General features: G+C 46.2%; 1 long non-coding RNA gene across 1 annotated transcript; it reads left to right on the forward strand.

Annotated features, from left to right (window-relative positions):
- Window positions 1–2,653: 2,653 nt before the first annotated feature.
- On the forward strand, window positions 2,654–11,635 carry LOC146893688 (uncharacterized). The gene is made up of 3 exons (XR_015003347.2): window positions 2,654–3,561; window positions 7,098–7,241; window positions 7,896–11,635. It is a non-coding gene; the product is annotated as an uncharacterized LOC146893688 (long non-coding RNA).
- Window positions 11,636–12,044: the final 409 nt, after the last annotated feature.

Genomic DNA, 12,044 nt, shown 5'->3' on the forward strand with positions numbered 1-12,044 from the left:
ATTTTCTCATCTTGACAGTTTTACCCAAGGCAGCCTCCATAGGCAGAGCAGCAATGGGTGGGCAGACCCGTGAGCGGCTCTGTGGTTGGCTCTGCGATGGTTGTACAGATGTGTTGTCTTGAATCACATCGAGGAATCACCTGTCTGGGCTTCAGTTGTTTAGAATGCTCCAGACGTGGAGAGGCTGAGAAAGGGCAAGTATTCTGATCTGTGGTCACAATGCAGATCAAGTGCCTACTCCGTCTAGAAACCTGGGGACCACGTGCTGGGCTCCCTAATCCACAGGCCCTATCAGCTCAGGTCAATATTTTAGTGTGGCATTATCCAGTTTGTGATCAAAGCTTTCAGAAGCCGAGAGGAATTCTCATACCCTCTCTGGAATTCTTAGAGTCTCAGGGCCAGCTGGTCTGATGGGCATGCTTGGTTTCTCCTGCCTGTACCCTGAGCCGGGTCCCGGACATTGTCCCAGATGTGAGGTACTTCCCCTTGCCAGCTTTGACAGAGCACTCTATGGGGAGATCCCTCGGTATTTAAAAGGGCTCTCTTTAGTTCTTTGCAGGAAAGAAAATTTTTAAATTTTAAATTATTCTCACACATAAATTTTCCTCCACTCTGCTGATGTCCAGCTAGGAAAAGATGGAGGAGGAAGACGAGAGAGGAATGGGGACCCAAGGGTTGGTTTGTTAGGTGGAGCTGGGGGGATCACCTTACTCCACCCTGAAGGTGCCACAAGATGGCAGCATTTCTGAATGCCCTCTCTGAGCTGGGGCCAGCCTGCAGGGCGCTGGGCTGCCTTGGCCTGACTTGTCCTCCTTGTGTTAACGACCATTAAGAGTTCTGACCAGGAGATCTGCTCTGCAGGAGAGCAGAAGGGCTGGATCTTCGAGATTCATATTCTACTCTCTCAACAACATCAGCTCAATGGCTGTTTGGACGTTGAGTTGGGTTGACTTCACTTCTCCAAGAAAGTTGGCCAAAAGTAGCCTTTTGGCCAGATGTTGCATGAGGCCAAAGGACTCTGGAGTGTTTAGAAAGCATAGCCTAGTCTCGGTCCGGCTACTGAGGACTTCATCTACTGTGCCTGGCATCAAGGCCAGTGGTCCTGGTCTTCCAGCCGCCAACATTAGCACCAGTTAGTCCCTGTGACCTAACAGGCAGTTTAGTCATGGAAACACTTCTTGGTGTCTAGCTTGGAGAGTCCACTCACCTATTCACTTGCAAATAAGCCTTCATTTGGCATCTTCTGAGCCAGATTCTCCAGGGAAACGAGACAAAGTTCTTTCATCCTGGAATCTCCATCTAGGTTAGGAGGCTGGAGGCTGAATTCATGGAACTCTACTGCGAAGTGTCTCGTCAGGTGACGGAAAGGACTCTAAAAGTCCCCATTATCTACTAGCTGAGCCCCTGTGCTTGTGCTCTGAGATGTTGCATGGAATATTTGTAGCAATTAAAGAATAAATAAATTGTATGGATTTATAATATGCCAGATTAGATAGGGCTGTGTGGTTTTAACTACGACTATGCAGCCTCCCAACACCAGAGGGCACTGTTTACATAATCTACTAAGGCAGCCTTTATGGCTTAAATCTTAGTTACCTATCTGTGATGTGATTTGAGAGACTGTTGTGAGGATTAAGTAAATAAATTATGTAAATAAGTTTCTCTTCTTACACATCGTCGTTATTATTATATTTAGATGCCTTGATTGTCAGTGTTAAATACAACGATTAAAACCTGCATTTGGAGTCCTAACTAGGGCCTCATGATGGACTTCAGAATGTGTATTTGGCCGATTAGTGACCAACTCTCATCAGAGAACTCCTTCCTCTTCCTTTCTACTGCCTGAACGACTAGTGTGTTGTTGAACTTGTTGTTAGTCTACACCATGCCCTCTGAGCACCATGGTCTGACCAGTGCCCAGCTCTGGATCACTGAAGGAGGGTTTGTCTGACCAGCTGGACAGGGACATTGGCAAAGAACCACTCAAGGAAGGGCGGGTAGATTGAGGGGAGCCACACCTGTGTGGAGCGATAGCTACTCCTTGCTATATGTCATCTCAAGTAACCCTCAAGAAAACCCAAAGACTGGGCCATGCATTTTAGCATCCTTATTTTACAAAATAGGAAGCGGAGTCCAAAGACACCCAGAAAAAAATGCTATCTTGAACGTTTCAGTAGAAGAGACTATAATGCTTACCTAAGCTTGTCCCTAGTCTAACAAAAGGCACTTAAGTATTTGTTGGGTCTCCTCAGCGGAGTCCACCGTGCCCCAGTTTTCTGGTTTGAATGGGCACCACTTCACCACTGTCCCTAGAGGTGGGTCCATTACAAGGATGGACTCCACATCTGGAGTAGTGAGGTTTTGGTAGTAGCAGGGCAGTAGGGGCTATTTCAGTCATGCCAGATGAGAATCAACTCTGAGGTTTTGATGGAGCAATGTTGGCCACATTCTCTCTTTCTTCCAACACGGCTAAACCCGCTGCCCATCGGCCTAAAATAGCTGGATTGCCCCTGAGATTGAAGCTGGCCAGAGGATTGTGGGGAATCCTGAGAACATCCAAGCAGTTAGACTCACTGATGGACTTTCCACTGTGGGAGTTTATAACTTGCTTTAGGTATGTGTCACTTGACGTTGAGTTTCTGTCTCCCAGGTCAGCTGGCGTCCTGTGAAACATTTCCAGAGCAAATGGGCATATTGGGTGCTAACACAGTGAAAATGCTGTTTGAAGTTCCCCTGGCTTGTGGCATCACTCATTGTTATGCTGCGGAGATGGAAGATTCTAGACCCACTGGACACGACTGGAAAATAATCTCCAGCCACCATACCAGACCTCACTCCCAGTAAATCCCAGAGACTTGTTGCTCCAGCTTCAGAAAGACCTGAGTTTGAACTCACACTCTGCTAGTTACCTTGGACAACTCCAGGACCCATAATCGCCATGGGTCTCAGCTTCCTCACCTGTAATATGGAGACATCTTCAGATGCACCGCATCACTGGGTCATTAAGGGACTGTTTGAAACAAAGCACTGCCATGAGAGGCTGGAAGAACATAAGAAACTTACCCAAGATCTACCAACCGGCCAGACTCAGGACTGAGGTTTGGACCCAGCGTGTGTGCCTTGGAGCTTTGCCTCCTGGCTACAGTACCAACCATTGCTTGACACTCGCAGAAACTCTGCTTTGAAACTTGCCCAATGACACATCCTACATGAAAGTACCTGCCTGCCATTTGTCCCCACCATTGTTCCTCAGGGTCTCCCACTGTACCCACGGACAAGCATTGAAGTCAGAAAAACAAGTGACCCAGGCAATGCGACTGTACCAAGTGAGACAGTCTGCTCAAAGCCACAGAAATAGTGCTCTGCTTGCCCTAAATCGCCCACCTGCAGGTGTGGGCCCAGTTCGAGGCATCCACGCTGGCTCTTCTCTGTGGAGGTTTCCCTCTCTCTTTAGCCAGGCCCATCTCTAAAAGGAAGGAAGGAAAATGGGACCCCACATTGTCTATCTCACAGCCAGGCCTGGCCCTCAGTCTGCTTCCACGTTGAGCCTGCCTTGTTTTCGTAAGTGGGTTCCAGGCCTTTCCTGATCATTTTAAAAGCTTTTTATCACATCTGAAAATGTTTCCCAAATGGCAACTAACTCACAGAGGAAAAAAGTGTTTTGATGAGTTAAGTGTAAATGAATCAAAACCATATGTGCTAAATTTCCCCTGAAATACACTGGAGTTGACCATTAAGGATAAATGCTTAGGGACAATATGGTCTAGGGTGGGAGGGGGTGTGATGGGAGAGGGTGGGGAGCAGGGGGCCAGCTTGGAGCAGCCTCTGTGTCCCTTGGCAACAGGCTTATTTGTTCCACTGTGGGCATGCCCCTTAAAGTCCCAGATGCCCTAGCCAACACTCATTTTTTAAATGGATAAGCTGATAATCTTAAACAGTAACTTAATGAGACCTTGGAGGGAAACTCCAGGTGATGAGGGGCACCTTGTTCTGGCTGCTCTTGCTATGCGAGCCTCTCTTTGAGAAGCGGTGGACTTGTTCAAGGTGGCGAGCAGCTGCTGTGGTTTGGGAATGGAACGTCCCTGCCAAGACTTGCGTTGAGATTTAATTGCCAGTCTTATACCTGTGAAAGGTGGCAGAGCCACGGAGAGGTGTTGGATCATGGGAATTCTGCCACCTTGAAGGGTTTAATGCAATTATCACAGAGTGGGTGAGTTAGCACAAGATGGGTCCCCATTAGTCCAGTCCCCTTCTCCCCTCTCTCTTCCTCACTTGCCCACCTGTCCTTCACTTTTTCCCTGTCATGAGGTCTAAGAAGTTTGTGCCCCATCTAGAGGATTACAACCATCTTTAACTCCCTTTCCCGGGGATCTGACACCCTCTTCTGACCTTGGAGGGCACCAGTATTCATGTGGTGCACATGTATACACACAGGCAAGTCACTCAAACACATATAATAAAATAAATAATTTTTTAGTTAGAAACAAAGATTGTTTCACATGACCCTGAGATTCCAACCTCCAGAACTGTGAACCAAATACAGCTCCTCATAGCTTACGAATGATTCAGACTCGAGTACTGAGTCACAGCAATGGAAAGCAGGCTAAGACAACTTTAAACCAAAAAGTTGATCTGAAAAAAAAGCCACGTAAAGATGGAAAATACACAGAAAATCTGGATAGTGTATGTTATTGTGTTGCCTTTGGATTGTTTGACTTTTGAGGAAAGAGCAACAACTGCTAAAAGACATTTGATTATAAATGTTTCTGGATTAATCCAACCTATGTATTTGAAAATGCCTTAAGTTCAAAATTTAAGTCAAAAGATATATTACTTTAGAGAAGAGGTTTTGTTTTTGTTTCCACAGAAAATGAGAAGCTGAGGATTCATTCTTGGTTAAGAAAAAAGGTTTGGTCAAGAAAGACCCCCTGAAAAATCTTGGACAGGAGTAGATGGCCCAAATGATCCAATGTTTTAGAGGACCTCTGTTACAGTTTCCTCTGAGTTCTACATCTGGAACAGTTTCAAGACTGCTGACTGAGATAATCCAGGCTCACAGAATATTCCAGTCAGGACTTGACCATAATGCTAAAATTTCTTTGGATCCCCACAAGATTATCAATGCCCCAGTCAATGGGAAGTAGCCTAGAAAATTACATCCACATTCCCAATAACATTGATTATGGATGTTTGTCTTTGTTTAAAGTGTTGGTTGCAAGTTGTTATGGATAATAGTCAGGAAAAGAGCTGAACAAAGGTGATTAGATTCAGAGTTCTTGTTTTGTAAAGAAAAATGGGGAAATGTTGTGGGATAATGTTCTTGGACACTGTAAAGATTTATCACTAGTATAGGTTTAATAAAACACTGATTGGCCAGTAGACAGTCAGAAAGTATAGGTGGGACAACCAGAGTAGGAGAATTCTGGGAAGAGGAAAGGTAGAGATACAGTCACCAGCCAGATTCAACGAAGGTAAGATGAGAATACCTCACTGAAAAAAGGTACCAAGCCACAAAGCTAAACATAGACAAGAGTTATGGGTGAATTTAAGTTGTAAGAGCTAGTTAATAATAAGAATGAGCTAATAAACCAAACAGTTTATAATTAATATAAGCTTCTGTATGTTTATTTGGGACAGAATGGTTGAAGGATTGGATGGGACAGATCCAATTCCATCTACACTTCTTAGTTTAGTGATGTTCATCTTCTCTTTGACTTTTTATGAAACTGAAAAGCAACAGAAATCAGAGAGTGTCTCTGCTTACTAACTCAGGTTCCTGAATTCTGTTCTGTGGCTGTGGGGCTGTGAGCACCGAAGCTTTTGTTCCATGAAATACAGGGCTCCATGGTCAGCATTTTTCAAAACTGTGGAGTTAGAAAAAGGTTAAACAGGTTTTGAGCTGCCAGTTTTAGCCTTTAGTGGCTGTCTTTCCAGGACCAAACTTCATTTGATCACAGAATCTGGTTTGCTATGTGCAGTTTCTGAGGACACGGTTAATAACAGTCCTGGTAATGACTGGTTCTATATCCCTGATCAAGAAGATCAGATTCTTTTCCATTCAAAGCACATTTATCTATTAAACATAGCTGAGCATCCTTCATCCAAAATGAAGCAGAGAGCCAGTGTTGATTTTTTTTCCCCCTCCAACTTTGGAATACTTATTTAAACTTTAATCTGAAGCTTTTGTGTGTAATCATCAGTGCTCAAAGTCTTGGGCTTGGTTGGAGATGCTCAGGGCGATCCTCGCTTGTATCGGCTGAAAGGCAATAGACAGGCAGAAAGGAAGAGAGCAGAGCTCTTCCGCACAGGTGCTCCGCTTTGCTGCCTGCGTTGTCTCACTCATGAGCACGCTTGCATCTGCAGTTCTCAAAGACCCCAGGAGAACCAATGAGACCTATTTGAAGGAGTTTTAGGGAGTATATTAGGAGAAAGTACATTCGGGGCAACCACAGTGATGTCTTCAAGTGGGCTTTCATGGTGATGGAAGGTGTGATCTGTTGTGTTGGCAGCAACTTAGGTCCCCAGAAGCACAAGGCTCAACTTGCCTTGTCCAGCTGATGAAACCCTAGGGTTGGACTCTAAAGACTACCCTGAGGACTTGCTGATCTTTTCCGGCCTCAAGGCTTGCCCAGTTCACATTTTCCTACAAGTTCCATCTTTAACGTGAGAGAACCCTCTTTTACGCTCCATCTTTCAGTTGTGTGCCTTCCCCAAAGCTAAAGACAGCTTTGCCCTCTCATTTTCCTTCTGTCCTCAACCAAGTCTCCAAAGCCTTTCCAAAAATATTCTATCACCTTCTGGTTTCCTTCACTGGTGCTGCTGGAGAGAAGGGCAGCTGAGCTTTCCTCGGGTGTCTGTGTATAGTGGGCCGTGGTTTCAGAGAGGAGGAGTCATGGGCAGGGAGAGTGTGGTGCTGAGTTCCAGGAGCCTTCACGGGAGGGTTTTGGGTTCTGTGGTTGAAGTACCCGTCTTTAGTAGTTAGCCAGACCATATATAAGCAGCAGTGGGGAAAATGAAAATTGTTCATTCCTGAAATTGACTTAGGTCTTGTTCTCTGTCTACCTTGTCCCCCAACCCCACCCCATGCACTACTCCAGGTCCTTGTGACGCTCATGGCTGTGCTGGCTGTGGCATCTGGGCACAGGCAGGGTTCTACTTGAGCACAGGCGAATGAGCTCTGCACCTGATGGAGGAGAAGTCACCCCACTTCTCAGCAGACACCCTAGAGCTTCAGGGATCCGGTGAGTGGGGATATCTGAAGTCGGCATCTCTGGGATGAATAATGACAACTACAAGGCTTTGTCAAGAGTGCCCTTGAGCTGTGGATAAGTGGGGGGCAGAGAGAAGGAGAAAGGGGGCATGGTGGTCACAGCTGGGAAAGCACACTCCCCATGAGTGTGGGGTCAGGCTTGCCCCACCCATCTTTCTATTCAAGCACCCGCCATAGGCCTGGCACAATGATCCATTCCAGAAACGTGGACAAGACTGGGTGCTAACCCTGTAAAGAGTACTTCAGGAGATATCTGTGTATGCAAAGTCTTTTCTTGAGCATGTTCTTCCTGGGAGTCAGGCTAATGGGGTTCTGTGCTCCCTAAATTCACCCTCAGCAGTAGTCACAACCCAGTTTGCATCCCAGGCCCTGGAGATCTAGAACTTGGAGTATTTCTCCTGTATGGTGTGATTCATCCAGCCATTTTAAATGGGCAAAGAAGGAACTGAACAGTATGGGGCCCTTGCATGAAGGGAAAGGAAATAAAGTCGTCTTCAAAGAGCCCCTCCACAGTAGCCACTGTGCTTATTTAACCACGTTGAATGATTCATCTTCAGGTTAGATTCGTAGATAGGTAGATGGTGTTTGTTTGGTTTCTAAACCAAGGCTATCTTCTCCCCCAAAGGTAGGAAAGGTTGTGTGGAGAAATGTAAGCAGAGGAGTGGTTCGGGCATTTGAATACTTGGTCCACCGGTGTCATCTGGAGGAGCAGTCTTGTTGGAGGAAGGCCAGAGTTTGACAGTTTGAAGCCTCACCCCACTTTGTGTTTTCCCTCTGCTTCCTGCTTGTTGTTAAAAATGTGATCTCCCCTCTTCTGTTCCTACCACCATACATGCTGCTCACTACTGACTGCTATGCTGGACCCTGGTCCCGACGTAACCGTGAGCCAGAATAAGCTCTCTACCTCGTGTTGCCTCTGGCCATGGAGATTCATCACAGTAGCAGAAAGCTAATGTCTGGAGGGTGGGGCTTGAAGGAGAGGTTCCATGGAGCCTAGAGAGCTCTTCGAAGCTGATGTGTGAGAAAATACGCCCCAAGCCACATGTGTGGCGAAGGATGATTGTCTAGGATGAGCCTGATAAGCCGTTCTCAAGTCCCGTGCCACCGCCACCACCCACGAAGAACTAAAACAGAAAACAAGCAAAAACCATGTGGTACCAGTAGACGATGGGAAAAAGATATGAGCAGACATTTCACACAGAAAAAGGAAGCAAATGGCTACCAAGAATGTGAAAAGATGTTAGTGTCGTGAGCCACGTGGGAAAGCAAGTGGAAGCCACAGGGAGGGGTCTGTACACTACGGGCTGGAGGAGAGGTGGACAAACTTCTTTGTTCGCCCTTTGCTGACAGGAGTGGTGCCGTCAGTTGGCAAAGGAACTGAGCCATTCATTTCCCTAAGACTAAACGTGTGACCCCATGAGTGTACACTTCACATAAAAACAAAAGCCATATTCACATAGAAAACCACATGAACATGTCCACAGAGCTCTATTCCTAACATCCCAAATTTACAAAACATCTAGACGCTCTTCTACAGGTTAAAAGAAAAAAAAAAGGATCGTAGTCCATTTCTGTCATGGAATATTATTCATCAGAGTAATGACCAATGGATAGGCCAGACAGCTCAGATGAGTCCTTTGAAACAATGCATAGGTACCACAGCTCATCTCAGAAAGCCACGTGTGATATGATTGCTCCTTTTAAATAGTATTCTTGATATGAAAATATCTGTTTATCTATCTATCTATCTATCTATCTATCTATCTATCTATCATCTGTCAATATACCTATCTGTCATCTGTCTGTCTGCCTATCATCTATCAGTGAGAAGGAGAACACACTAGTAGTTCCCAGGGATTTTGACGGAGGTAAAGGCAGAAGAAGATGAGCGTGGTTGAAGACAACAGGCATGATCCCTGTGGCCACGAGATTGCTGTGTCTTGACTGTGGGGTGAGCAACACGAGTGTAGCTGGATGACAGTATGTATAGCAGCACTGAGCATGCGCCATTCACCTCAAGTGGGAATAATAGCCCTAAGAACTAGACTTAGGAGGTGCAGAAACCAAGAAAAAAGTGAAATTTGCCTACACTTGAAGCGATTACTTGATTATATGGAAAGTCAGGACACAAGAAGGGATAGAGGTACACATAGAACCCTTCTTGTTTTGGTAAGTGGTAATGAAGTGGCAATCTCTTTGCTGTATGAAATAGCTTATGTCCACTTCAAGTTCCAGGCAGAGACTTTGGGGTGTGAGCAGAGGAAGCCCCAAGTGAATGAAGTCCTAAGTGAATGTGTACTCTTAGTTTGTTTTTGTTTTTTCAAAACGGGGTTTCTCTGTAGCTTTTTGGAGCCTACCCTGGGACTTGCTCTGTAGACCAGGCTAGCCTCAAACTCACAGAGATCTGCCTACTTCTGCCTCTTGAGTGCTGGGATTAAAGGTGTGTGCCACCACTGCCCAAAATGAATGCATGCTCTTAACAGGGGCACAGCCATGGTAAGGTCCTCCAGTGCCTTAGAGCCAGGGGAAATGGCAAAGCCTTCACCAGGCAAGGCTCAAGAGCAAAGCCTTGGCTGGTCTATGTGAGGATGCTGATGGTGTGTCCAGAAAATGTACGCTGTCGCTTTCCTTCCTGGATGTTCACAACCTGAAGACTTCTCCACTATAGGGGCCGCTCCTACCAAGCTGAGCTAAACCTGCCTCCTTAAGACAGCTGTATACCATAAACCCTTCACCCTTGAGCCAGCTGTAGACCCCGCCTCCCTGTTCAACTATACACAGTAAACACAGACACGCTAACTTCAAGGGTGCGATGGCTTCTCCATCAGGTCGCCCAGGCCAGTGATCCCAGCTTTTCATTCCCTCATTACCTCAGTCAGGCCAAGTCCCCAGAGCTGTGCAGACTGAGGGACTTTAGGCAGGAGAATGCATACATAAATCCTGAAGGGAAGGGTTGGGGTATGAATAAGGTGCATCAAAGCAATCAATAGAACTGTTTCCATCTTCCGGAGGAGAATGACAAGGGATGAAGGACTAGACCAAACCAGAGAAAAGCTGAGGACTGTTTGTCAAGCCCCACCTTATAGCTCCACACGCCCAAGAGCCTGAATGTACCAACATATACAACACATAAGTAAAAACAGGACTTGAACCCACAGTCTGAGTAACTTCCTATCTACAACAAATGACCCAGGAAGCCAGAGTCCCGCAAAAAACAAAGACTCCCAATAGCCAGAGAAGTACTCTGTATTGTCAACTGCTTTGAATGTCTACTCTAAGTCAGTCTTGTGTAGACCCAACTGCCATCTCTAGTGACAACATCCAGGAATCCAAACAATAGCTTCTGGAAGGATGGTCCAGGAGGCCAGAACTAAATTAGTAACTGACAGCTAACTCTAACATTGTCACTACTTACAAATAAAGACAACCAGAGGAAGCCGACTGCTGGAATTTTACTCATCTGATGGATGTCCCTTGCAGCTAACTCAACAGCCACTGGGTAGCCTCTAGCTCTAGTCAGGTCACACCCCAATCAGGCTTTCTCGATGAGAACTCCCCACTGTCTTGCCTGCCTCTGAGTCTTTGCCAAGCATGGAAACGGTGACCTATGCCCTGCTTCTGCAAGCTCAAAATGAATGCCGTTGCTCTCCTCATCTGCCTGGTTCTTATTTCCATGTTATCTTTCTAGATACTTCTGGAATTCATGATCTCAAACAACCGATGGCATTGCCTGCTGGATCAGTCTCTTTCTTTGCCAGTTGGTGAGTGGGTAACTGTAGCTGGCTCTTTCCTTTGACTCATGACTGGGTACTTCCCCTGAAGTCAAGAACAGGCTGGACAGGCTGTCTCATTGGTCCCCCTGGCAACGCTCAGATGGTTGGTAATTCTCATTGCTCCATGCCTTTGCCTGCCTGGTACTGATGCAGACTGCTTGTTAAGTATTTTGCATATTGTGATGGACAAGCCTGACTCCGTGGAAAGATGGAGGGCATTTTGTTACAAGTTCAGAACGAGTTCATTTCTGCTTGCTGCAAAATTCAAGCTGACCATGCTTTCAGCTGTTTCTGGAACTTGACATGCTCCCCACCCTATGGAGTTTGACTCACACCTTGAATATATCCTGGTAGGATAAAATGTTCTGCCAAATAATTTTCAAATGGTCAACCAAGTTCCTATGTCACCAAAATTCCTCTGGAAATCCCCCAACCCTTAAGAACAAACAAACAAACAAACCCTAGTCTTGAAAGTTTTTAAACTATATAAACCCTACCCTCTCCTAGGTTCCATGCTATGTTTTGTAAACCCTGCTTTAGGGAAACAGCTCTGTCACACAGAAAATAAAAATTGCTTAGTTTGATCAAAGAATTTGGGTAGTGATCTTCACTCTTGGCTGGTGGGATTAACAATTCCCAAGGTCCTCACACACCACCCCAAGCTAAAGCGCTGATCTCTGGGTCTCCGGATGGCACCACGCTTCCTACTAGAAATTACCATGGAGGAGGAGGAGCCTTGTGCTGTCCTCCAGTCCCCAGGCTCATTAGCAGGGCCAGGGCCAGCACAGCCTCTCAGCACTCCTGTCTCTTTTACTAGACTGGACAAACATCAAACCACGGGTCTCTTTTCTGACAAACCGCTGGGTCACCTGTCTGGCTCTCCCCAGCCCTAAGGTGAGCATGGCAGAAGTCTCTGAAGAACCACTCTGAAGTGCACGCTGCCAGAGCAGGGAGCAGTGGCATCTCTACTGCCCCCTGAACAGTGGACAAGGCAAAGCTGA

The sequence above is a fragment of the Myodes glareolus genome, chromosome 7, assembly GCF_982192425.1.
Source record: "Myodes glareolus chromosome 7, mMyoGla1.1, whole genome shotgun sequence".
Classification (NCBI taxonomy): Eukaryota; Metazoa; Chordata; class Mammalia; order Rodentia; family Cricetidae; genus Myodes; species Myodes glareolus.